General features: G+C 42.0%; 1 pseudogene; it reads left to right on the forward strand.

Annotated features, from left to right (window-relative positions):
* Positions 1–8,054: 8,054 nt before the first annotated feature.
* Positions 8,055–27,127, forward strand: part of LOC137241580 (serine/threonine-protein phosphatase PP2A 65 kDa regulatory subunit-like) — a 30,879-nt pseudogene continuing 11,806 nt past the window's right edge.

Genomic DNA, 27,127 nt, shown 5'->3' on the forward strand with positions numbered 1-27,127 from the left:
GTGTGCATGCATATATGTATTCGTACGAACGCAAAAATAAAAGTGATCCAAATAATCAAAAAAAAAAAAAATATTGTATGTGGAAAGTGAACCAACAAACGTTCCTTAATTTCCAACCCAATTAGGCCTTTAGCCCTTTTGTACTAAAGCGAATACCCTGATTTTGGTTGCGAAAACCTCACGCAGCATGTATGGATATTACGTTATATGTATAAAAATGTACAAAAATGAAAATAATTCAAAAAAAAAACCTTTTTACCTTGCAAGAAAATATGCGAATTTCAGAACAACCAAAAAATTTGCTTAATATACTTGGCTCCTGTGACCTTAGTTTAATTATATAATTTTAAGTCGAAATATGGAAAAATTTAATCTTATGTTAACAAGGTATTAAACAAAACTTTGTAACTTGCTTTCCTTGATTTCAATTATATAAACTAATCTATTTTCAACGTGACAATATGATATATATCAGGTTGTATTCTAATTTACTTAGTGTTTGTGCTGTTGCACCTCAGCGAGGTCATCGTGCGTGATTTAAGTCCGTCTGTCACTGTGTCTCGTCCAACGTCAACCATCATCCCTAGCCGCTTGGTATGGCACGACAATACTTCGGGCCCGTGCCCAACTTATGGAGGCCACACTACCTGCAAAATGTGCTCCGCACTGTATCGTGGCATGCAACCAGCAAGCCTCACAAGCATGCAGTGCTGGACTACAAGCGTGGTAGCTTAAGCTGCTGCCTGCCACTCGAAAGTTTCCCCAATCATATCGGCTTTTTCCTTGGATACCACTTATGGAGAGCGTTGAAGCTTTCGTAAGGAACGCCAAAGACGAAGCTGATACCAAAAATTTTTGAATATAAAGATATTGCATGCGCGAACTTCGGTGGAAAGCAGCGGAGCGTAACAAAATTCTAGTAGGTCACTTTCACCACACCAAAAACTTTTAACACAATTTTTAACATAATTTAAGCACAGAAATACACTGATTGGAGTTTTAGTGAGTAAAAGTTAAAATTCTGAACACATTAGCTGAATAAAAAGTGTACAAATAATTATTAAATAACAAATACAGACAATGGTAATTTAACAAATTCTGCTGTGGTAAGTGGTAAATGTGACCTACTAGAATTTTGTGAAGCTTGCCTCACACGGTTTTTCGTCTATGCAATGTCTCTATATTATATCGTTTCTGCTGATACTAACCCCCCAGTCTGTAAAAGTCATAGAGTCTTGGTGACACATGTCTCTTCTGACTGATCAAATCAACGCTGCCTCCACAAACCGTCTGTCCAGTCGGAATAGAAAAAGATTTAGAAAGATAGACATAGTAAAGATGCGAGATTATAAGTAAGGATAACTAAAAGGAGACTAATGCGAGTGACAGATGTTGTAAGAAGCTAAGAAGAAGGGGCATGATCGATAATGTGGAGAAATATGGTAAGAGGATAAAAAAGAAAATTTGGGCTATAACGTTGGGCGCCATTGTTATGTTGCTACCTGTTGGGGTAAGGCACAGAAGGCACACTGGCACGCTTGCATCCCAAGCTAGCTCGTCGGATGGGAGGATTCAAGCGCCCTTACCCACAGCAAACATTACAAAATTGTTATCATGCCTATGTGTGATAGGGGATATAGTACAGAACAGAGAGGTGAAGAAAGGAAAACGCCCTGTCAAGTGGAGTCGTCCCACCCGCTAAATGTCGCCGCGCGTAGCCATGGGCATTGCTGCGACTCCTACTACTTTTAGCAATGCCCCCCTTTCTTGATGTTCGTCCGTCCGTTTATAGTCCCGTCATCTATATGTCCGTGTCGCGTCTAGGGTTCACACGCATTTCCCCTCCGTTACCATTGTGCAACACCCACACCAAATTAGGGCTCTAGCCTTCCATAGTGTTTTTTCTAAAGCTCAACCAAACGAAATAAATAGGTTTTCCATTTCCATTCTGTTTAGTTATTTAATTCTACGATTTTCCTTACAACAAAGGTTTATAACTTACTCTAGGCTCAAAATTCAATTAACCAATTTATCAAATTATTTCTATTAAATTCAATTAATGCATGGAACTAAATTATAAAATTTCAATAAGAGTTATCCCTCACAAAATTCAAATAGGAAAATATATTCCGAGATGGATAAAAAAACTAACGATGAGATTTGACCAAAATAGAGATAGTCAAATATAACAAGTGCATGGGTGTCCCTAGTAATATATCCGCCAGTGCATATTGGTGTAGATATTCAAAAAGCCAAAACTATTTAGATATACATAATTACACTCACCACGATCTCGTTTCTGGAGTAGGCGCCCGCTTCAGGAGATGGGACAGCTGGAAAGGGGGAAAAAATACAGATGTTCCAATGCCTAACCGTAGTAGCGAGAGGCACTAGTCTTTGCCATTTCGTTTACAATTAGCAGTTCACATATGACATGCGGGGCGGTAAAACCATAAGAATGTTGTAACGAATTTATCGCAATTCCTCTTATTTGCAACCTTCTACTAACGTTCGAAACATTAAACTGTTGAATAAATAACTCCACTATTCAATAATGCAAAACGGCCTTTATTAAAGTACTTCACAATAACACCTATACTTCGCAACTGATAGCTTGCTTAAATCAAACTCAATGTCGTGCCTCAACTGTTGCTTCTTTTTATACTGTTTGGCTTCCTCGTTGACATATTTCTAGGCGCTCCTAGAATTTACTAGTTAGTTATCAGCTATAACTACAGATGCACGATCTTATAGCTTCTCTCATAGCCCATGCGCGTGTATATGTGAGCGATACTTGTACAAATGATTGCATACTTTTGGGAGTATCTCTCCGCTGCTTGTATGGACATATGTGTAGACATAATAATTAATTTGGTTATGTGCATACAAGTCACTGCTCAATATCGGCTTAGAGATGATAGTACCCCTTAGTGTTGCTAGTATTCCACCTAAGCCTGATCATCCCGATCAGACAAATTTCCTGATCTAAACGCCGCTAGCATCTCCAAATGTACCACTCTTCTATTTCGTGGTTTCCCAATGGTTTGTTTGCGGTAGATGGTATCACTGATATTCTTCACACATTTGTACGGGCCTTCCCAACTGCACACAATTTTGGATGGAATACCTTTCCGGCGGTGAGGGTTGTATAACAGTACCAAATCTCCCTCCAAGAAACCTTCCGAATTAAAGTTCTTGGCATGCCAGTGTTCCATCTTACTACTCATTATTCTGGATCGTTCTCTCGCACTCTGTTGCTTGGCCAATGAAGAACCATTTCGCAGAGCTTGATCTTGACAGATTGACTTTGCATCATCAATATCGTCTTGACGTTTCACAACAGTAGTGCGCGCTGGCTTGAAACCACCCTTGCATTCATTCTGGAAAATTATTTCAGTCGTTTCAGTGCGTCCGTTAAGTTTGTCAATGCCAGTGTTTTTCTCGCAGGTACCTTCGGGTTTGATTTGATTGGCCCATTCGTTCCATCAACCCTTGCCCGATCTGCTGCCTTTGACTTTTGTGGTTTTTGTCGAATATCTTTCACCAGCTCTCGCTTACTTCTGAACTCTTGCTCAAAACTGAGGTTAAGTGGCACGTCCTTGTTCTTATACTGCATACTCTTTCTCTGCATACCGATCCTGATGTCATAGTCAACTAAGAAATCCACTCACAATATGACTTCATCAATGATCTCTGCCACAACGTACTTGTGTAGAACCATGACCTCCCCAATTAAGACTTCACATACCACTGCTCCCTGGACTTGGTTATACTCGGCAGTAATCGTACGCAATCTTGCTCCAGGTAATGGCTTTACTCTCCTGTTGACCAAATCAGATCGGATTAAAGAATGAGATGCGCCCGTATCTACAGTCAGTACACACTCCTTGCCATCCACATTTCCTTTGACGGTAAGACTGCTTGATTTACTTCCAGTTTGCCAGATAGGTATCACACGACATTCAATAGCTGGGCAAGTTCTCGATCTTTACATCTGACTCGCTCTTGCTTATCTCCTCCATCTTTGCGTTTACGACCAGCCACGTTGGAAATACCATGACCGGTGCTGCAATGACGTGCAATGTGACTTGGGTTACCGCACTTGAAACACTTCAAAACTCTGGCATTTTTCTTTTGTAATCCCTTCAGTGCTTCCAAAATTGTGTCTACCCAATCTGGCATTTCCACTTCCACGCGATGAGCTTTGTATGCGGGCTTACTCAAAATTGAGGCTGTTTCTGAGTCAGTGCAGGGGATACTTTTTCAGCAAATGTTGGCTTTGGGTTCGCATATGTAGCCCGTTTCGTTTCGACATCCCGTATTCCATTTACAAAGCTCTGAATTTTAACCCTCTCGCTGTATTCCACGGGTGCGTCTGCATTTTCGAGATGAGCCAATCTTTCAACATCCGACGCAAGCTCCTGCAAAGTCTCATTCTCTTTTTGGTAACGGTTTTGCAACTCAATTTGGTATATCTGTTTACTATGCTCGCTTCCATAACGTCTCTAGACAGCGGCCATTAATGCTTCATAACTGTGCCGTTCGTACTCTGGAATAGTCTGTAAGATTTCAGCTGCAGGACCTTTCAATACCACGAACAGTGCGGCCAACTCATCTTCCGCATTCCAGTTGTTCACTGCTGATGTCTTCTCAAACTGAAGCTTCAATACCTGGAAAGGAACAGAACCGTCAAAAGATGGAGTTTTTACCTTCGGATTGGTCGCTGGAACAGCTGGGCGATTTAGTTGTAACTGTTGCATAAGACCTTTCAACGCTGCTATCTCGGCATCAATTTTGTCCTCGAGTTGTACAATTTTTGCATCCTTCTCTTCCAGTTTCGCAAAGAGCTGCGTTGATAGCTGTTCCGAAATTTGTGTCGACATTCCAGATATACGTGCCTCTTTCGCTTCCAGTTGAGATGACATATATTTCTTCTGTTCTTCCAATTGAGATGACATTTGCGACGCCATTTCTGAAATGCGTGCCTCCTGTGACTCCAGCTGAGATGCCATTGTCGATGTTTGTGCAGGTATTGTGGTCGTCACTGTCTGCAGTGTTTCGTTTTTTCTTCCATTTTTGTTGTTGTTTTGTCGCTATCAGAATGAAAAACATACTCCTTAGCATTGATTCTTTCAAATACCTTAGCTACACTTAGTCGTCTTTGTAGCTGGGATATATTGCCAGTAGTAGCCAATCCACGGACTTCCAACTCCTCTTTCAGTTGCTGGATCATCAATTCACTCAACTTTGTCATGTCCAAGTTGTACTCCCAATATTCGGAATTTATCCAACAATCCCACTTCTGACACCAATTGTAAAGAACTTACTGCAATTCCTCTTATTTCTAACCTTCTACTAACGATCGAATCACTAAACTGTTGAATAAATAACTCCGCTATTCAATAATGCAAAATGGCCTTTATTAAAGTACTTCACAATAACACTTATACTTCGCAACTGATAGCTTGCTTAAATCAAACTCATTGTCGTGCCTCAACTGTTGCTGCTTTGTATACTGTTTGGTTTCCACGTTGACATATTTCTAGGCGCTTCTAGAATTTACTAGTTAAATATCAGCTATAAATTTCTCAGCTATAACTACAGATGCATGATTTTATAGCTTCTCTCATAGCCCATGCGCGTGTGTATGTGTGTGATACTTGCACAAATGATTGCATACTTTTGGGAGTATCTCAGATATATGCATGTGTTTATGCGTTGCTCTCCGCTGCTTGTATGGGCATATGTGTAGACATAATGATTAATTTGGTTATGTGCATACAGGTCACTGCTCAGTATCGGCTTAGAGATGATAGCACCCCTTAGTGTTGTTAGTATTCGTCACAATATTATGCGGCACCCTGATTTACCTGAGAAATCATAACTCATCCAAGCAAATTTCATAAAAATCTCTGGCCGTAGTAGTATAGCGTCATCAATCACAAGACGAACAGACTACCTGAATCCCTATCTGCGCTTCGAGGGCGATCTTAAGGCCGCAATAGAGGTGGACGGTTGGCGCAAGGGTGCGCAAATGGCGGACGAGGCGATACATGTGTACACCGATGTTTCCAAAGTAGTGAAAGGAGTAGGGTCTGCGTTATACTGCGCTGATCCGGAAATAAGCAGATCCTACAGGCTACCGGATTACTGTAGCGTTTTCCAAACGGAAATATTAGCCGTAGCCAAAGCAGTAGAAACCCTGGAAGAGAATAGCTTAAGCTGCAACCGTGTTTACTTTTATATTGACAGTCAAGCAGCAATTAAGGCAATAATCTCGCATAGCACAGCATCTAAATGCGTGTTAGAGTGTAAGCAGTCTCTGGAGAGAATCGGGACAGGGAGAAGAAGCATACATCTATATTGGGTCCCAGGGCATATGGGAATAGACGGGAATGAAAAAGCGGACGAACTATCTAAAAAGGGTGCATCCCTCGAAGCTTGCTCCGTAGACGTGCCAATTAGATAGGGCGAGATTAAGCGAAAGCGAGAGGTGCACATGACCGACCAAGCGGGAAAAGGCGTGGGTTCAAGCACGCGGCTGTAAAGTGTCGAAGATTATGTGTAGGTCTTACAACCTTAGACTAACACAGTTGCTTCTAAAAAGAGAGGACTGTAGACTCATGCCGGTTATTCTTACTGGACACTGCCTTCTGGCGTCACATGCCTTTAAATTAGGCTTGGTCAGTGATAGCAGATGTAGGAAGTGCGGGTTGGAGGAGGAAACGATCGAGCACGTTCTGTGCTTGTGTCCTGCACTTGCCAGGCTAAGACTCCAGCTATTAGGAGTGATACAGCTGTCAGATCTAGAAGCAGCAAGTGGATTAAGTCCTAGGAAGCTTCTAGTATTTGCCAAATGGGCGGAGTTATTTTATAACATATGTCCTGGTTTTTGATATGGTTTTTCAGTTTGGGCGTTAAAACAAACTTCTGGTAAAACTACGGACTCAATCAGTCTATGTGAGGTCACGATGGACTAGGAAAAATTGTGTGGGGGGAAAATCATGAAGCGTGCATGCTAACGCGTAACAACTTCTGTTTGTTAATCATATAAAAAAAAAAAAAAAGATAATCGGATATCCGGTATAATTATGTGGGTCCTCAATGGCTCACATACGTACAAAAGGAATCAGGTGCGATGGTCCAAACAAATTATAAAAAACTCGATATATGTAACTAACTTAATTAATATCAACTCGATCTAATTTTAAGGAAAGTGGGGTTAGGTATCATACAAAAACAACGAGGTAAAGCAAACATGTGTAAGTGATGAAACTAAGAAAGAGTTAACGAAAGTGCAAATAACGCAAAATAATAGGCTGAGAACGTTCTGGATTTGGGACGGTAATTTCTTGCCTAGGCCAAGAGCCGCGGCGGGAAGCGTCTGGGCACGTTTGCTCTCTCTCTAGTAGTAATGTGCTGCTCTGCTGATGATTAATTTAGAAATATGTTTGTGGTCAGAAAGTTGACCGTGGTCAACCGAAGGTGGGATGTGCAAAATGTAAAGACTTTTTTCATCTCAAATGTGTGAATATTTCACAATCCGATCTCAAGTTTCTTCTCTCGTCAAATAAACACTTTTTTATAAAGCGTGTTCGGTGGAGCGTCGCGGTTCTATATGCACAACTCCGCTGCCAACCACCCTCTCTAGTGCTGCAATCAGTGAAAGACAATGCGAAGAGAACAATAGAAACCAATCACTATCTCTGCATGATATCGCTAATGAAATTGCTGCTCTACGCTCTGGAAATGCTACCATTCTTTCTCTGGTGAATGCTCTGAAAGATGATAATTCACGAATGTCTGACACTCTTTTTGCCGAAATTCGTTCTCTCCATTCGGTGATTGATGAAAAAAATTCTGCGATTTCTTCGTTGTCATTGGAAGTGCAAAATCTTCATTGTGTTGTTGCTGTTTAGGCAACTGATCTAAAATCATCTCGTTCTGCTGCTTTGCATAAGGCTATTCAAACAGAATTTACCGAAATAACAGAGCAGTCAATTTTGCAAAACAAAGTCAGTGATTCTGGTTCGGCTGCTAAAACAAAGCAGTGTATGTCTTCAAAAGCAAAAGCTAACAATGACTCCAAACATAAACAAAAAACATCCAGTGCAAAGACAAACAGTAAAACTTCAACTACAACAACTAAACAGCCTACTTTTGTTGGTTATCCTCTGCCTCATTCTGTAAGCAATAACAAAAGCACGCTTGCATCTACTAAACAGCCTATTACGGCTGATTTGCGATTGCCTGATACAAGTAAAAACCACTCAAGTCAGGCGTTGTCGTCGACTGCGAGTACTGCTAATGGTTGTGCTAAAGCGAATACAAATGCTTGCTTGCCTTCGACTGATGAGGCTGCGCCGTCAGTAACTGAGTACTCTGCTAGTGTGGTTAGTGAGGCAAATATTGGGCAATGCGCGACTATGCCGAAAAAGAGGCCCATGAAAAATAATAATAATATTAACCAAGTTTGTACAAGAGGTAAAAATGCTTCTACAAAACTTGTCGTTGCTGCTCGCCTTAAATGGCTACACCTAGCTTCATTTTCGTCCTCAGTATCTGAAGCGGACATCAAAAATTATGTGTCTAGACAGATTAGCTTAGATCGGTCTCGTGTTTTTTGATTATTGAAAAAAGACATCTCAATTTCTACTCGGCATAGAATTAACATTAAACTGGGGGTGCCGGAGTCTGAATATGATAAATTATTAAGTTCGGATATTTGGCCTAAAAATGTCACTGTAAAGCCTTTTCAGTTTTTTCGAAAGGCTCAGAAAAAACCACAACAGAAGTAGTAAGGTGTAATAATAATGATTGTGGACTAAATATATATTTCCACAATGTTTCCGGTATGAGGACCCTTCAAAAAACGCGAGTACTCTATAAGTAATGTAAGGAATACTCCTTTGGGAGTATAGGACTGCTCCAAATCTAATCTGTATTCATACAAAAAATGTGCTCCAATTAACATTGCGATGTCTTAGGAGAGGAGTAGGTGATCCTACTCTCGCTTTGTTTGTGATTATTCCATAGAGTACATACGTGAGAGTACATTCCAAAGTACTTTCACTGCAGTACTCCATGAAGCACCCACAGAGGGTCATATGCCAAAGTACTAAAGAGGAATTGTGTTGTCGGAAAGGATTATCGGAGTGAATTTAATTTAAAATGAAAGTAAATGAAGAGGGGCAATACAACTTTTGTATTTTATACTACGAATATTCTTATGTTATTTAGCATTTGCGTGAATAAAGAAACTAATATTTCTCTATACTATAGTATGTATACATAAAACCAGTGCGCTGTTGCATTTTATCAGAGTTGCCAAAGTAAAATTTTATTATGAGTTATTTGCATGCAATATTTTACTTTTGGCAACTCTGTTCGATCGTCATCGGTCGTTAAAAAACGAGCAATGATTGACTGATGGTGGTCCGCTAACGCATTGCAAAGGAGTATTGTTAGAGTACTCCCACATGAAGAAAATGGAACACGTAATCCAACAATTTTTGCAGGGGAGCAAGTCTGATATCGTGCATAACTTCAGTTCACAAATGGATTAAGATGTCTTTGTTATCATGGAGACGTGGCTTAATGAAAACTTTTTTGACAGTGAGTTCTTTGACTTAAATATTTGCAACGTTTTTCGGAAAGATCGAGATGCTGGTAAAACTGGTCGCATTTGTGGAGGAGGTGTACTAATCGCAGTGAAAAGGCAATTGTGTGCGTTTTTAGTTCCACTAAACAATGGTGATTCTCTGTTTGATCAAATTTGCATATGTGTTAAAGGTCCTACTTCGCATCGATCTTTACATCTTCTGGCGTCGTATGTACCACCTGGCAGCTCATTTGAGCTATACAAAGGACATGCTGATAATATTATTTCTTTGGTTCTCAACGATCTACACGATACTCATCTCTGCCTGCTTGGTGACTTTAACCTGTTTAACGTTCAATGGTCAGCTAGTGCTTCGAATTGTGGCCTTACACCGAATAATCTTGCTTCAAATCATGAATTGTATTTCATTGATAATGTTCTTAGTCTTAACTTAAGTCAAATTAATACGTATTTTAATTCCCAAAATCGGCTATTGCATCTATTATTTGTTAGTGACAATATTTGTTGTGAAGTCTGCGAGTGCACGGATCCAATAACTCCTAAGGACAGGCATCATTTACCCCTGCATATTGAATTCAAATTCTACAATTTCTTCTCGGTACCTTTGGATAGTAAAATAACTTTTGATTATTCTCGGTGCGACTTTCCGAGTTTTAATGATTTTCTACTTGATATAATTTGGGAGCAGTTACTTGGAGGTCTTGATACCTCAGATAGCTTCTCTAGTTTCAAATCTTGCGTGCTCAAGCACTGCTTGGATTGGATTCCAGTTAAAAAGCAAAGTTCTTACAAATTGCTTTGGTATTATAAGGGTTTACTAAAACTGCGGAATCCAAAAAATAAATACTCTAAAAAATTTAAACTTACAAAGAACCATATTTTCTTCATTAAATATAAGCAATATGTAAAATATTTCAATAACTTGAACAAATGCCTGTACGCCAACTACATCCATAATATCGAGTCCAATATTAAGTCTAATCCCAAATTTTTTGGAATTATATAAAGTCGAAAAGAGGTTGCTCCAATATTCCCACTGGCGTTTACCTTGATGGTACCACAGCGCAAACTTCAAGCAATTCAACTTATTTGCTGAGTTCTTTAAATACAATTTTTCACCGGATGATTGTTGTCAATACCCTGATTTTTCGATCAGCCAAAATTCTGCTCTAAACTTCGGATCCCTTTTATTATCATCTGAGGATATTAGTAAAGCGATTTTCCCCGGTCTTGATAAAAAATCGCCCTTCCTTAGTTTTTCCTTTGAAATTGATATTCAAGAAGTCCCTATCGTCTGGTACTATCATTGATGATTGGAAGTTTACTTCTGTTACGCCCATTTTTAAAAGTGGCAATAAAAATTATGTCCGTAACTACAGACCTATTTCCAAGCTGTACAACATTTCCAAAATTTTCGAGCATGCCGTCAGGGCAAAACTAAGTTTTGCAATTAAATCCCTGATATCTCCGTACCAGCATGGCTTTGTCGCTGACAGATCTACAATTTCCAACCTTGCGGTTTTTAGTGAATACTGCATTGCGTCATTTTCTGGTGGTTTTCAGGTAGACTGTATCTATACAGATTTTTCTAAAGCTTTTGACAGAGTTTCTCATAGTGTCTTAAGTAAAAAGTTGAGTTGTTTTGGATTACATTCCTCTTTTCTCCTATGGATTAGTTCTTATCTATCTAATCGACAGTGTGTGGTCACTTCTGATGGTGTATCCTCTATTTCCTTTGTGGCAACCTCTGGTGTTCCTCAGGGAAGTATATTAGGACCACTATTTTTCATTTTATTTATTAAAACATCCGTTTAGCGGTGAGATAATGTCAATAGGCGACAACCTGGCTAGGCCACTCTGGCATAATCGGTTTAAGGGCTAGCCGGGGGAGATCTCATCGGCAGCGTCTGTACACCTGTAGGTGTGGCTGCAAGCCGGCAAGCGGCTCACTATATAAACATGCAAGTAATATTTTCGCCCCCGCTGAGCGGGTTGTGCGCTGGGCTTGGGACCCGCCACGTAAAACCATACTCCAATGAAATATAACAACAAGCCTCGGATAAATACACTCTCTATTGATGACGACCATGGCAAACGTTTGAAGGACAATGAATTGAGGGCATGCACCTGGAACGTCCGCTCCCTGAATGGGATTGGTGCAGATGCCCGGCTGGTTGATGTCCTCATCAAAGCAAAATCTCTCATCACCGCCATCCAAGAAATGCGTTGGACGGAGCAAGGAAGAAAGAAGATCAAAAAGTGTGACATCTATTGGAGTGGCCATACGAATAAGCGCAGTTTTGGCGTCGGATTCGTGGTGGGAGAGAGACTTTGTCGCCAAGTGCTGGCGTTCACGCCTGTGAACGAGCGTCTCGTCGCTATCCGAATAAAAGCAAAATTTTTTAATATATCATTCATCTGCGCTCATGCGCCGACAGAGGAGAAAGACTATGAGGTGAAAGACACTTTTTATGAACAATTAGAACGCACATACGGGCGCTGCCCCCGCCATGATATAAAAGTCGTGCTTGGCGACTTTAACGCCAGGGTGGGCAAAGAAGGTGTTTTGGCCCCACAGTCGGAAAGTTCAGCCTACACAATGAATCTTCTCCTAACGGATTGAGGCTGATTCACTTTGCAGGTGCTCGAAACATGGTCATATCCAGCACGAGGTGCATGTATAAAAAGATACATCAGCCTACATGGCTGGCTCCTGATCGAAATACTCGCAATCAGATCGATCACGTTTTGATAGACGAGCGGCATGCCCTCAGTGTTTTAGATGTGCGCACGATCCGAGGACCTAACATCGACTCGGACCATTATCTCGTTGCAGCCAAAATACGCACCCACACCAACGCGGCTAAAACCAAAAACAAAAAACACAAGGAAAGCTAGACTTCGAAAAGCTTCAATCACAACAGACTGCCAATGATTTCGCAACTCGACTCTCACACCTGCTCTCTGAGAGCACAACTAATCCTGAAGGAATACAGGAGCAGTGGGAGCATATCTCCAAAGCACTTCGTACTGCCGTCGAGGAAAAAATTGGTTACCAGCGGCCACGAAAAACAACTGGTACGATGAAGAATGCCCCGAAAATAAACGAAAGAAAAGACGCTACCTACAGGGCTACGTTAAAAATGAGCGCGACAAGAGGAGTGTGTGAACCCTATCGTGAGTTGAAAAGGGAAGCGAGACGCCTTTTCAGGAAGAAAAAAGCAGGAGCAAAAAGACGTGAGTGCGAGGAGCTTGAGCTGCTAGCCACCAGGAACAACGCCCGAAAATTTTACCAAAAAATACGGTGACAGACGGAAGGTTTTAAGACCGGGGCAAACTCCTGTAGGAGCGAAAACGGCTACTTTGTAACTGATGTCTAGAGAGTGCTTAGATTATGGATGGAATACTTCTCTGCTCTCCTAAATGGAGGCAGCAATTCACCGCGCAGAGATGAAGAACCCGATCCCGCAATCGATGATGACGGAATATATGCCCCCCCCCCCCCCCGCCGATTATGACGAAGTTAGAAAAGCAGTAACCATATTGAAAAACAACAAGGCCGTGGGCGCTGATGGATTGCCTGGCGAGCTATTCAAGTACGGCGGCGAGGAGTTGGTAAGGCGCATGCAGTAGCTTCTTAGCAAAATATGGGCGGACGAGTGCATGCCCGACGGTTGGAATCTAAGTGTTCTTTGCCCAGTCCACAAGAAGGGGGATACTGCAACATGCACCAACTATCGTGGAATCAGCCTTCTTAATATCGCATATAAGGTCCTTTCAAGTGTATTGTGCGAAAGATTGAAGCCCACCGGCTGATTGGACCTTATTAGTGCGGCTTCAGACCTGGTAAATCTACCATCGACCAGATTTTCACAATGCGCCAAATCTTGGAAAAAACCCGTGAAAAGAAAATCGACACACATCACCTCTTCGTCGACTTTAAAGCCGCCTTCGACAGCACGAAAAGGAGCTGCCTATATGCCGCTATGTCTGAATTTGGTTTCCCCGCAAAACTTATACGGCTGTGCAAAATGACGTTAGGCAACACCATCAGCTCAGTCAGAATTGGGAAGGACCTCTCCGAGCCGTTCGAAACTAAACGAGGTTTCAGACAGGGTGACCCCCTATCGTGCGATTTCTTTAATTTGATGCTGGAGACAATTATACTAGCTGCAGAACTTAACCGCACTGGAACAATGTACTATAAAAGCGTGCAATTACTGTCATATGCTGATGACATTGATATCATCGGCCTAAAGACCCGCTCTGTTAGTTCTGCTTACTCCAAACTGGAAAAAGAAGTGGTAAAGATGGGTTTGATGGTGAATGAGGACAAAACGAAGTACCTACTGTCATCGAGCAAAGAGTCAGCGCATATGCGTCTTGGCAACCACTCTACTGTTGGCAGCCATAATTTCGAGAGAAAAGATCTTCGAAAGATTTATGGACCTCTACGCGTTGGCGATGGTAGTACCGAAGAAGATTTAATGATGAGCTGTACGAGCTATACGCAGACATCAACCTAGTCCAGCGAATTAAAACGCAGCGGCATGTTATGCGAATGAAAGATGATGCTCAGGCCAATAAAGTGTTTCTATCGGAACCCGCCTATGGAAGCAGAGGTAGAGGGTGGCCCCCACTCCGTTGGAAGGACCAGGTGGAAAACGATTTAAACTCCCTTGGTGTGACCGATTGGCGCCGGTTGGCGGAGCGAAGGAGCGACTGGCGCGCCTTGTTGGACGGCCATAACCGTTTAGACGGTTAAGCGCCAATCAAGTAAGTAAGTAAGTTATTAATGACATTAGTAGTTGTTTTTCATTTCCTAAGTGTTTGTTGTATGCAGATGACTAAAGATATTCTTAATAATCAAGACACCTGGTGATGTTCTAAAGTTGCAAAGTGATATCAATAAATTATATCTGTGGTGTCTGAACTCACGTCTGTCTCTTAATCCGTCTAAATGTTTCCATATGACCTACTCTAAGTCAACTTCCGTCTTGCGCACAAGGTATACTATTTCTGATTAAAAAAAAAAAAAAAAAAAATTTCTGATTGCGTAAGCGAGATTAAAGACCTTGCTTGGTTTTGTTGGGCGTAATACCTCCAAATTTTCTGATCCTTATACAATCAAACTTTTATATACCTCGTTTATTAGGTCGCACATTGAATATGCTGTATTTATTTGGAGGCCTTGTACTCAGTTAGCCATAAATAGAATCGAGAGGATACAGAAAATTTTTCTAAAGTATGCTCTTCGTCCATTAAACTTTTCAGAACCCATGCCCTCCTATTCTTCTCGGCTTATGCTCTTAGGGCTCAAGTCACTTGAGAGTCGGCGATCTGTACTCTGTTTAACTTTTGTATACAATGTGGTTAAGGGGGTTATTGACTGTCCTGATGTTGGAAAGGATTCGCTTTAATGTTCCTCAAAGACTTCTTCGGAATTTCTTTCCTTTCTATGGAGATAACTTCAGAACAAATTATGCTAGTTATGCTCCTGTTAATCGCGCTACTTGTGAGTTCAGTGTACTAAGTAAAAAAGTCTCTCTTGATTTTTCGCTTCCAAGAGCCGATTTTTTTTTTTTTAATTTTGAATTTCGCTTTTTAAGCTATATATTTTAATTACAATTAAGCTGTATGTAATACTTTCTTAGATTCTATAGTCTATAAGGATTTTTGTCCAATGACTTACTAATAATAATAATAATAATAAGTTATCCTCTCCAATATATTATATGTTTTCGTTCATTGACCCACCCGCATAAACGATCAGCTGTTAGGTTGCGCCTGGAGCGATCGCCGTATCTTATTGTGCAAAATCTCGTGTGTTGGAAATATAGCAAATGTGTATCAATCTAGTAGTGTTGTTGCGTCGTGCTTTACCAAAAGGCCCATATGCTTCGCTTGATGTTTTACAGTGTCTCTTCTCGAGTAAAAGTCTAGGGACTCCGGTGCCACCGGCCGTGGGTGAACCTGGAAAAAACACTTTTCTTGATTCCCGCTCATCTAACATGTGTGTATGTATATCTACACACATACTCCCATGTATATCTTTTTAAATTTTCATTTTCAACGGAAGACTGCACAATGTGATAGAAACGTACGCAGAATTATTTCAATTCAATTAAACATCTTTTTTTCTCAAAATATCAACAGAGTATTGTTTCGTTGATATCAGCAACTTTATCCAAAGAGGGTTCTCGGGTTTCCTTTATTGTTTCGAGGCTTTTTGCGTATATTTCACCCAAAAAAAACTCAAACTCGAACATCAAGAGAAACGAAACCTCCCCGTATACCGCCTCTGACATCAACGAAAATAAATCTTTTTTGAAAAGCGATAGCAGTGAACACCGGGCGAACTGTAACGTCATTGTGCAGCCTAGTTTCTACGATTTCTTATACATACGGGCAGGGGATTTGTAACTCACCAGCAGCTAATTAGTACCGATATCCTTTCTGGAACTCACTACCTAATAGTAACTGACGCGATACCGACACTTTTTTTCAAAAACTTTTTTTTTTGTTAACTTCAACTTCACGGACGCTTGAAGAAAAACCACAACACCTGAAAATCCTATACTGAGTCCAAGTTTGCTGGCGATCGCGCTTTTAAGCCTTTCCTGTCTTCGAAAGATTTCCGCTTTCACTCAGTCAAACCGCTGCACGCATGCATTTAAACAATAGCACGCACACATGCCTATACCCTATCACGTTCACTGTCTTTACGATTACATTCACACATGTAAACTTGCGCACCATAAAATATAATATATACTTTTCGCACACATAAAATATACTTTTCGAACTTATGGGGTTACTGTTAATACTGCATACAGATATGCAGGCAGGGGTAGTGAAAAATTTGATATAGATATTTGATACTGCAATTAACTCATTAGGCTGTCGTTACATCTGGTTTTAGATATTACGTTCCTGAAATGCAGCGATGCTTGCTGACCAGAAATATAATTTGCGGCCCGCCTTTAGAGACTTGGAGGACCCTTCCAAGTCTTGCAACAGTATGCCGAGCTTGACTTTATCAAAGCTTTTGATATGTCTAGCCCTACGAGCACTGTGGTGGGGTTGTTGATTAAATCCGCAATTTTCGAAAGCCATGCCGATGATTGTCAAAACGCAAATTTGCAGTAAAGTAGGGAGGTAGAATGTCTTGGCTAATGGCGATAGGAGAGATATCGGACGATAAGATTCTCCTATGTTAGCTGGTCCCCCAGGCTTTAATAGCGGAACCACCATTGCCATTTTCCATTTTTCCCTGTTGATGACATGCGCTAGATAATTAAATCCCTAGTTGCGTAGGTTTTTAAGCATCGGGATGGCTATGCCTTCTGGGCCCACTACTTTAGCATGAACGATGGCATCTTCAAACTCTTTGGCGGTGATGGAAACTGGGGACACGTTGTGGTTTTGCTTGTGTGCGCATCTGTTGGCCCGCCGTCTGGCTTTGTCATTACATATTGTCGGCAGAAAGGGCTCGCATCCAAAAGCACTATATCGCTGAAGGCAATAGAAATTTTGTCATTGTGCTTAGGTGGGTTCGATAGGGACTTTACGGTGGATCAAAGCTTACCTACACCGGCGAGAGGTTACAATTCTTTAAGTGACCCTCCTATTTCGCTCGTTTGTTTTCATCCACAAGCAATCTGATGCGTTGGTTATCCCCTATTTGGGGGTCACCGGGATCGTGCTGTCTTATAAGGTGACGTTCTCTCACTAGAGTTGCGGTCTCCACTGTAAAATGTGGCCGGATTTCCGGAATTCTTCCGGCGGGAATAAAAAAAATTACCTTGCGGAAATCACGCTCCTCTTGACGGGTATCAGTCGGAATAGGAAGGGCAGAAAAACGATTGTCAGCATAAGTATAATATGGGTAGGTAGGTGGTCGGATGCCAATGTTACCATCGGCTGCCATACGAGTGGGGGTGTACCCGTTAATCGTGCATAACGTCGTTTCTTATATTCGGTCCGTCAACATGTCGCCCCCATTGTTCGCCTGTAGGTTATAGTGCCACGGATCGTGGCGGGCATTGAAATTTATATTTATATTTATTTAACATAGTGGTTGTATCTGTACGACAAAGTCTTTTTAAGTACATCAGCAAGTTTTAAAAACAAAATAAATAATTTTAAATTGAAGTTGTTATAACAACTTTAATACTTAACCCTGAATACACGTTTAATAAGAACAAGAAAGTGCTTAAGTTTATTAAGAAAGAAAGAATAGAATATAGATGAAATTATATTCTAACCACATTAATCACACTGAATTGAGGTAACTATGAATTAGCTTCTTGTAGTTGCTCCTAACCATATCAGCCTTGAGAGAATCAAGAATAGAGTTCCAGAGCCTTACAGCCTTAATAAAAAAACAGCCTCGATGAGGAAAAATATAAATATCGTGGTAATATTAGCTTGCGGTGTCTAGAAGACTTAGAAAATTCTAGTTTTTCATAAAGATAATTTGGTGTTTTGAATTCAATAAGTTTGAACATAAATATACAGTTTCGTCCAGCAATATATTCAAAAATACTGATTCCCAGAACTTTCCATCTCCATGTGGAGATATGGTCATACTTATTAAGGCCATAGACATACTCGTCATATTATTAAATGCAACATCAATTTTATGGTTCGAAGCAGAATCTAATTGACTGTAGACAAGCTCAGAGTATGTTATGTGTGGCACAATCAATTGTATAGCTAACTTTTTTCTGGTCTACAAAGGTGTAAAAGAAGCAGAAGCTCTTAAACGAGGCAAAATATAATAAATATTGCTTAGAATTCGTGGTCAATACAGGTCAACTTGGAGTTTATCACAAAACCCAAATTCGAATCTTTTCAGTGAACGAGAGGGCGTTATTTCCAAAAAAGAGCTTTGGAATATTTTCAACATGTACTACGCTACTACTTATGGGCAACACATATGACTTTTCAACATTTAAGCATAGGCAGTTTTCACAAGCCCGTTTCCAGATTGCAGACAAGTCACTATTTATTTTATAACACAAAATCTTCGACAAGGCCGACACGACTAGATAGGTATAACTGAATGTCATCAGCATATACTTGGACATTTACGTGCTGGCACACTGAGAAAACATCATTGACAAAAAGACTAAACAGAAGAGGGCCAAGCACAGAGCTTTGTGACACACCAGAAGGGACAACACGAGATTTGGATGCAGAGTTTTTGCAAACTACCTTCTGGGTTCTTCCCTCCAGGTAACTGGCCATAAGTTCAACAGATTTATAAGAGAACCCGAAGTAGAATTCGAGTTTTTTGCAAAGGAGGTTGTGCTGCACTAAGTCAAAGGCCTTAGAAAAGGCAAGGAGGCACAAAAGGGTTAGGTCACTTTATCAAAACTAGTTCTTATGTCGTCAAGTATTTTGAGCATTGCAGTAGAGCAACTGTGCTTTGGTCTGAATCCAGATTGCAGTGGACTCAACAGAGTTGTTCTCCTTAACATGAGCTGAAATTTGACCCGCCTTGAAGGACTCACACACTTTAGCAAACGCAGCTAAGATGCTAATTGGCATATAATTTCAAGGTTCAAGAGCAATATTTGTTTTGGCGAAAGGAATAATTAACGCCTTCTTCCACTCCACAGGGAAACAAAAAGTTGTGAAGCAATGATTAATAATATGAGTGAGAGTTCCTAAAATGAATGGCAGAACGAGTTTGATGAGCTTCAAGGAGATCCCATCCTCCCCAATAGTATTAGATTTGACGTCCATAATAGTTTTACAAACCTCTAATTCTGATACTGCTTTAAATTAAAATTTGATCAAAACGACTTATAATGTTCAGAGATATATGACTGTCCCGACCAGTAGCGGAGTTGAGGGGGCCCCTTTGCTTCCCCCCCCCCCCCCCCAGACTAGATTTTTTTTCCAAAATTCATTCGGAACAAAATTTTTCCACGAAGTCCCAGAAACCCACTATTTACATGCAGTATTTGTATAAATATATTGATGGATATTTGATCGTTACTTTTCATAATGCAGTTTTTGTATGCATGCTTTAATTGAGTATCAATTTTCAAATAATATTAGCGATCAGTATGAATGCTCATGCAAATCAGTCCAATGCTCAGAAATATTTGCGCTGTTGATAATATACTGAATCAAACCTTACTTTACTGAATACATTTTATTCAGAATCTTCACTCTCACTGTACACATTTTTCACCACTTTCTACTGGGCATTTGTCATCTCTGTAGAAAATGCAGTGCACATATTCAACTACAGTAGAATCGCGAGAAAGTTCATCACCACTTTTCGGAATTCTACCACTAAAGTGGTAGATCTACCACTATTTTTCTTTTATTTGAAGTTCTACCACTTCTACCACGCCACCTCGAAAAAAGGTGATAGTTTTTTATAGAAGTTTTTTGAACAAACCTTTGCTTTTCCATTCTTTTAGAAGGGAAACAATATTATTTGTAGAAGAATACTTTTATAAAACTCAAATTATCACCTAGCGATGCTTTGATCACCATTTACTCTCTTTTCCTTTAGATTTTTAGTACATAACTGCCACTTCCACCTACCTATGTATATATAGGAAAAGAAGTGAGTAATATTCACTACTTAAAAATATTTCAAATATAACCCAATGCTACCACTTTTTTCATAAATCTACCACTGTTTTCTGAAAAATCTACCACCAAACAAAATTTAAAGTCCGCACACTGTTAATCGCTCGGCTAAGTTGACCGAGCATGAGTGTCCACTTCCCGAAAAAGTTAACTATGTATTGGTTAACTTTTCTGAGCTCATAAATTTTTTTAAATCTAACCGCAATAAAAACATCCGAGAAGAAGATGTTATAATTGGAGAAAAAAAAATTTACATGTGTAGCCTTGGCACACATAGTGATCGATATTTTTAATAATTTAGGACTACCCTTCGATTATTGCGTGGGAATTGGAACGGATGGATGTTCTGTAATGACATCAGAAGTTAAGGGAGCTGTACAGTAACTTCTTAAAATATTCCCCAATGCTAATCATTGTCCGTCTTTCAACCATTGTCTTAATAACTCGCTTGCGAAAACGTCGAAAGTTCTTCAAACAAAGGATTGTATTGCGTTCATGAAAAAAATTATCAGTTTTCCAAATCAGTCTCCGAAACGTACCATAGTTTTCAAAAAACATCTGCAGGAATCATTAAGTGGACTATGTGAAACGCGCTGGTCTGAAAAACATGATGGTATAATGCAGTTTGAAGAAAACATCACAAAACTTGTTGCTTCGTTTAAAGAAATTTGTACTTGGCAAGATTCAACAACAAGTTCTGAAGCCCGTTCTATGTTGAAATCTATTTGCGAGACAGAGTTCGTGATTTCAATAATTTTTTTGAGCAATGTACTTTCTGTTACACGACCACTAAGCTTACTTTTGCAAACACCTTCAATAGATTTGAATCAAACTTATGAAGCATTGAGTGACTCTTTGCGAACATTAAAAAACCATAGACTTGAAGCACGAAGTCGTTTTTCGGGTCTTTACAAAAAAATAGTCGCTTTAGCATATGAGTTGAAGCTTGATATTGTCCTCCCACGAATTGCTAAAAAGCAAATATATCGAGGTAATTACATTTCATCAGACGCTGAAGAGTATTATCGAAAAGCAATTTATATACCTCTTCGAGATCATATCATTCTTGATTTACAAGGTAGATTACCTGAAGATACATTGCAAGTTTTTAATCTTAATTTACTACTCCCATCGCGAATCATCAAAGTTATTAAAAAAAAAAAAAAGAATTTGGCTAAAGAGCTTGTCCAAGATCTTGGTAAACGATATGCATCTCTTATTGGAGGAAATAAAATTAATCTAGATGGAGAGTACGTAGTGTGATCAGAACGCTGGTCTGATAAGCAACACAAAAAATCAAATCAATCACTAAATGCTCTTATCAAAATTCTGGCCACGCTTCCAGCTAGCAATGCTTGTACTAAAAGGAGGTTTTCGATACTTCGCCGGCTGAGAACGTGGTTGGTGTTGTTGTAGCAGTGCTTCGCCCCACCTAATAGATACGACCGATCACAAATTGTCATCAATATCCTCTAACGGGAGTCCGAGGAAACTTTCTGTTTCAACAGGGGTGGACCATAATGAAAGGGGTGTTAGAGGCGTTGGTTCCACATTACAATTAAAGAGATGGCTGGGGTCATGTGGGGACACATTGCAAGCGGGGCATACATTTTGTATGTCGGGGTTGATTCTGGATAGGTAAGAGTTTAACCTGTTACAGTATCCAGAACGAAGTTGAGCTAGAGTCACTCGCGTTACCCTAGGGAGTATGTGTTCCTCTTCAGAAAGTTTTGGGTACCGTTCTTTGAGTATTGGATTCACCGGGCAATTCCTGGCATAAAGGTCCGACGCCTGGTTGTGGAATTCACTGAGGACCTACTTGTGCTTTTTGCTTCATACGGAAGGTGCCGTTTTTTCTCAGAATGCTTACGGAGATGACTCCTTAAGCCCCTAGGCGGTGATGGCTCATCAATCAGATGTCTGTTGGGATACCCAGGTTTCTGGGTATTCAACAGGAACTGTTTGGTTAGCATCTCATTTCTCTCCCTGATGGGGAGTATTCTCGCCTCATTATGTAGATGGTGTTCTGGGGTCATAAGAATACAGCCCGTGGCCGTTCTGAGAGCAGTATTTTGGCAGGCCTGTAGCTTCTTCGAGTGAGTAGTTTTTAGGCTTGGCGATCATATAGGGGACGCGTAGCATGCAATCGGCTGGGCAATTGCTTTGTATGTGGTAATGAGCGTTTCTTTATCTTTTCCCCAAGTACTGCCAGCAAGAGATTTGAGATCCTGATCAAACGTCACACCCAACATTTTGGGGTGTAGGACAGTCGGTAGCGTAGTGCATTTGGGACGTCCATGTTGTAAATAAGGTCGCAGAGGATTTAGTCGGTCATAATGCCAGGTTTCGCGAGGCGAAAAAACTGGAGATCAGGGAGGTAGCCGTTTATTCTGTTGCAAAGCTCATTAATCTGTGGGCCTGGGCCTCTTGCCATTATTGTGCAGTCATCGGCGTAGGAAACGATAGTAACTCCTTCTGGTGGCGAAGGTAGCTTAGATATGTAGAAATTAAACAAAAGTGGCGATAGCACACCACCCTGTGGCCCCCTGTTTAATTTTTCTTGGTTTTGATGTTTCGTTTCTAAATTGCACCGATGCCTGCCAACCACCCAGATAATTTGCGCTCCACCTTTTAAGACATGGGGGAACGGTAGACCCTTAGAGGTCTTGCAGTATTGGTTGACCGTTTCAAAAGCTTTTGATAGGTCTAGCGTAACGAGTACTGTTCTATGGTGGGGGTTTTGATTTAAACAGCAATTTATCTGGGTGCCAATGGCATTTAGCTTGGTGGTGGTGCTATGGAGTTTTCTGGAACCATGTTGATGACAGACTAGCTGCAAATTTGCTTTGAAGTAGGGGAACAAAATGCCTTCAAGCGGCTTGGCTACTGGCGATAGGAGAGATATCGGGCGATATGACTCTCCTATGTTAGCTGGTTTCCCATGCTTTAGTAGCGGGACCACCTTGGCCATTTTCCATTTTTCGGGAATGACAAAGGTGGGGAGAGACAGGTTGAAGACATGTGATAAATATTTGAAACCCTCTTTCCCTAGGCTTTTAAGCATCGGTATGGCTATGCCGTCTGGGCCCACTGCTTTGGATGGTTTAGCATGACCGATGGCGTCCTCAACCTCTTTGGCGGTGATAGTGATTGGAGACGCGCTGAATTTGTGTTTATGTGCGCGTCTGTTGGCCCTCCGTCTATCTTTGTCGACCGTAGAATGCATTATATATTGTCGGCAGAAAGCACTCGCGCATTTTATCTCATCCGACAGCACTTTATCGCCAAAGGCGATGGAAATTTTGCATTGTGCTTGGACGGATTCGATAGTGACTTTACGGTGGACCAAAGCTTACCCACACCGGTTATAGGTTATATGGACTTAGATGCTCCTCCCATTTCGCCCGCTTGTGTTCATCCACAAGCAATTTGATGCGTTGGTTTATATCCCTTATTTGGGGGTCGCCAGGAACGAGCTGTCTTATAAGGTCACCTTCTCTCGCTAAGTTTGCGGCCTCCGCCGTAAAATGGGGCCGAATTTGGGGAATTCTACTGGCCGGAATGAAGCGATCCGAGGCGGATTCCATGACCTTGCGGAAAGCACGCTCCCCTTGGCGAGCATTAGTCGAGATAGTGAGGGCAGCAAATCGGCTGTCTGTAAAGGATTTATATTCTTCCCACTTTCTTTTTTGAAAGTTTATGAAAGTGGGTTTTTCAGAGACGATGAAGTCGGCGGTACGCTCGAGCGAGATGAGTATTGGCAGGTGGCCGGATGCCAATGTTACTATCGGCTGCCAGTTGACGCAGTTTACGAGTCCTGCGCTCACGATTGATATATCCGGCGAACTGTGACAGCGTCCTACCATACGTATGGGGGCGTCTCCGTTTATTGTGCAGAACGTCGTTTCTTCTATTTGATCCGCCAACATCTCACCCCTACTATCTGCCTGCAAGTTTGAATGCCATAGATCGTGATGGGCATTGAAATCGCCCAAGATAATCAGTGAGTAAGGCGCTGATATTAGGGCGGTATCCACTGGGGCAACGGGTGGCAGGAGGGATGTAGATGTTGATGATTTCTAGGTTTGCATCACCTGGCCGGACAGATAGGCCTTGACGTTCTAAGACACTGTCCTTGCGGTCGATATCAGGATCAAATATATGATATTACACAGAGTGGTGTATGATAAACGCGAGGCCGCCTGCATTTCCGCTCTCGCGTAACCCCAACCCTCATTTTTGGTCGTCTGTTTCTCAAGCGCTTTCAACTCAAACTGCTTAGCCAACTCAACTAGCCTCCTTTTTTGTTGATTTCTATGAGATTTCCTTATCTATCTACTGTTTTATTTCCACTAGCTGGCAAAAAATGCAACTAGTGTTTGATACAGTCCCATGAAGAGGCGGTTACCGTAGCGTGGCCGAAAATTTAATTTATCAAATTATTTCAAGACAAGAAATTTAGTATATTACGCCGTTAGTATGCGAATAACGATAGTTAGTCCATTGCAAGCTATGTTGCAATTGAAAACCAGATAATCGATTTTCAATCAATGCAAAGTTGCTATACGATTAATCGAATAGTCGATTAGCCAAATAATCGATTGTAAACAAGAGCGCTACTCAAAACACTACCCTGCGTTCTAACGAACAGTGATCCAAATCTCAATAAAAATTTAAAATGCAAATGCAACAACAAATTGATTACTATGGATACCATTGTTGCAGTATTTGCATATTAAATTTCTATCGGGATCTTGATCACTGTCCATTGGAACGCGAGGTGCCTGTCAAAGTCGAAGGATTTACTGTTGCGCTTTACATAATATCCCTGTGCAGAACCCCTTTGTGCAAGTTCGGCTTTCGGTTTCTGCTCAAGAAAATCAATATCAACTTAAATTGGATTTAGGTTTGGATATCATACGTGGTTAGGACTGGTATCAGTCTTAGACCGGCCATAGTGACGAATTGTCACACGTGATTGGTTAACACGTCCTGCACGAGGTGCTCCTGATTCTACTGATAATGGCGGATCTAGAGAGGACAACTCGATAAAACCCGCACCCCTGAGTCATTGTGCCAAGCTCAGGGGAGGGAGGGTCAAGATCGGTACTCAACGGTGACGAACTGGATTGTTAGGGACTTGATTTTGACTATGTTTAGGAATTGATGACTTTGGGCTGGTAGGTGCGGTATTCTGCCACCTTAGTAGGTCGGGGTGAAACCCTATCGAAACAGCTGGTAGGCTAGTGCTGCACCTGCCCACGTCCCGTTAAACCGTGGTGGGCCTCAGGGTACGTTCCGGCTCCGTCGCCGTTAAGTTGGTGGTGTAGGTGCGGTTGAAGATTTTCCCGCTTTGCGTCCGGTCTGGCTCTGAACGCATTACCCATAAGGTAATGCGTCAACCCTCGCGTGGCCTCCCTGCGCAGCATAGATAACCACGGGACCGTTGAAGGGCGACTACACAATCGGCTCCGGATAGCGGCCTTGAGGGGGGACTTCTTAGAATGGACACGAAAATAAACAAAAAGGAGGGTAGGAGTGACGGAGAAGGTCGTCATGGTGCGAGGGAGGCGACAGGTGCGGAGAGCGCTCCGAAGCAGGTCGCTGACAGCCGGGAAAGCTTCCGATGGGTCAAAAGGGATGATCAGACGGATCAGCGCAGGGGTTTGGTTTCAAATCCCCTTGGGTACGGGTAGTTCGGGTATTGGAGGGGTGTCGAAACAGACACTTAATGTAGGCCCATATCGGGCTGTGACAGGGTAAGGTAGAGGTCCGGCGAATGCGACGGACCAGCCCAGTACTAGTAAGGAAACCCTCTCGCGAGGAGCTTTCCCAACAGGAGCCCTGGGGTCGAAGCCTGCCGGGAAAGGTAGGCGATCGACGCCGCGTAGGAAAGCTCTGGGTGATCGGCGCCTAGCTGAGAAGATCTTGGAGCGCTACGGCGGAAGGGATGCACCTCAGATTTCTGAGAAGCATTCTCGGACGCTGGAGTGGGCCAGGAGCGTCGTAGCTTGCGACGACCATACACCGGTGTCGAACGATGCAGGTGAGCAGCAGGGTTTGGGGGCAAGGAAGCGGCAAAGGTCGGATGAGCGGAATGCCTCAACGACAAAAAGGGCCCGACGAGGTGTGGACGCAATTGCGTTTAGCGAAATCGCTGGGTGGCCGTGGGTCGCCAGCGCCATATCAGCGGCCTATATGACCGCTGTTATGGAGAGCCCATGCTTCGAATACTCGGGGTGGTATCATGGATTTAGACTAATTACTTGTGCTGACGAGCGGTCGGCCTGTATCTTTAAGAAAATAATTTCTTTGGTTGGGGAGGTCTGGAGGGGAGCCAGACTCGAGGCCGTGGAACGGAGGGATCTCCCCCTTCGACCGAGGGCTTGAGTGTGGTTGCCTGCCGGGCCCTCTCAGCCGGAGAAAATACTGGAATTAATGCGTTATTGCAAACCGAACCTTCCGACGCATAACTAAAGGGTCCTCAGAGTAGAGGAGGCTGTTGGGCCACGTCGGCAAGTGCTGATTCTGCTAAACGCAGAGTTCACCGGTCCTCTCTCTGACACGAGGGGGGTTATCTCCTATGGCCTCGAGCGTGTGGTTCTCAAAATCTACCATACCGATTCCAGGGGAGATGGTTCCTCTCCCCCAGAGACTGTTCGAGAGGTGAAGGCGTCCGCAGGGGAGCCAATACCCATGGTTGTGGATGCTGACCCCGCTAATTTGGACAGCGAAAGCACTTTTGATGTCCCGCCAATAGCGGGATCTGTCATCAGCGCTAGTCGTCTGGCTGATAGGGCAGATGGGGAGCTCCTAGCCTCCGAGGGCGAATCATCGATGGCGGGATCCGTCATAAGTGTAAATCGTCTGTTTGGGAGCCAAGGATGG

The sequence above is a fragment of the Eurosta solidaginis genome, chromosome 2, assembly GCF_040869045.1.
Source record: "Eurosta solidaginis isolate ZX-2024a chromosome 2, ASM4086904v1, whole genome shotgun sequence".
NCBI classification, from domain to species: domain Eukaryota; kingdom Metazoa; phylum Arthropoda; class Insecta; order Diptera; family Tephritidae; genus Eurosta; species Eurosta solidaginis.